Here is a 1638-nt window from a genome sequence, read left to right as displayed (position 1 = left end):
CTGGTCTTTTTGAGACAGGGTCTCCCTGTAGCCCCAGCTGTCCTGGAACTCACTATGTAGACAAGGCTGGCCTCGAACTCATAGAAATCCACCTGCCTCTGCCTCCCAAGTGCTGGGATTAAAGGTGTGTGCCACCATGCCCGGCCCTTACTATTTTTATTTTATGTGTATGAGTGTATTGCCTGCATGTACCTGAGTGCTCCCGTGTCATGCAATGCCTCAGAGGTCAGAAGAGGGCTTTGGATTCCCCTGGAACTAGAGTTAAGGACGGTTCGTAACTGCCCTGTGGGTGCTGGGAATTGAACCTAGGTCGTCTGCAAGAGCAGTCAGTCAGTGCTCTTAACTACTGAGCCATCTCTCCAGCTCCTAAATATTAAGCTTTTTCATATTTTTGGATTATTATTTCATCATACAGAAAATTAGTGATAATAGAATTATAGAATTGATAATATGTATCCTTCTTAATGGAGAATATTGATGCATTACTACAAAGAAGCTTGGAAGTAAGTTGAAAGTGATCTTTACAAAGAACACTTAAAGTAGAACAAACAGGTTGGAGAGATGGTACAGCACTTAAGAGCACTTGCTTCTCTTCCAGAGGACCCCAGCTCCATTCCCAGCACCCACTTAGAACAGCCTATAACTCCAACAATACAGGATCCACAGGATATGACTCTTCTGACCTCCTTTGGCACATGTGGCACCCCCACATGACAGACACACATACACATAAACAAAAATAAAAATAAATCTTAGAGAAAAGGTAAAATAGAATCAATTAGAAGGGTGACTATCAACTTTTTTCCAGACAAGAGAATGAAGGATATGTTCTAAATTTGAAAACAAATCCCTATGAAATGAATTTGATTTATTCTGGCAAAAAAAAAAAAAAAAAAAAGATCAAGAAAGATAGCCAGACATGGTAGTGCATACTTGTAATCTCAGGAGGGCTGAGGCAGGAGGATTGTGAATTTGAGGCAAGCTTGGCTACAAAAAAGCCTATCTCATGGGCTTGGAGAGATGGCTCAGCAGTTAAGAGCATGGGCTGCTCTTGTAGAGGAGCCATATTTTATTTTTTTATTTTTAAAAATATTTTATTTATTTTTATTTTATGTGTACGCGTGTATTGCTTGCATGTAGATAAGTGCACCCGTTTCATGCAATGCCCTCGGAGGTCAAAAGAGGCTGTCAGATCCCCTGGAACTGGAGTTACAGACAGTTGTTAGCTGCCATGTGGGTGCTGGGATTTGAACCCAGGTCTTCTGCAAGAACAGTCAGTGTTCTTAACCGCTGAGCCATCTCTCCAGTCCTGAGGACCCATATTTTATTTATTATTTTTATGTGTATGCATGTATTGCCTGCATGAACGTAAGTGCACCATGTTTTGCAATGCCCGCAGAGGACAAAGGAGGCCGTCAGATCCCCTAGAACTGGAGTTATAGACAGTTGTTACCTGCCATGTGGGTGCTGAGATTTGAACCCAGGTCTTCTGCAAGAACAGCCAATATTCTTTTTTTTCTTTTTTTTTTTTTTAGAAGAAGCATTTCATTACAGCTTTAACATACTCATTAACAGTTTCCAGAGCAAAGATACATCTCTTTCAAAAAGTGGCTATAAAATTTTTAGGTTCACTGTTGA

Source organism: Nannospalax galili, unplaced genomic scaffold (assembly GCF_000622305.1).
Source record: "Nannospalax galili isolate Female #2095 unplaced genomic scaffold, S.galili_v1.0 scaffold344, whole genome shotgun sequence".
Lineage (NCBI taxonomy): Eukaryota > Metazoa > Chordata > Mammalia > Rodentia > Spalacidae > Nannospalax > Nannospalax galili.
The sequence above is the reverse complement of the archived record's forward strand: the minus strand, read 5'-3'. Positions refer to the sequence as shown.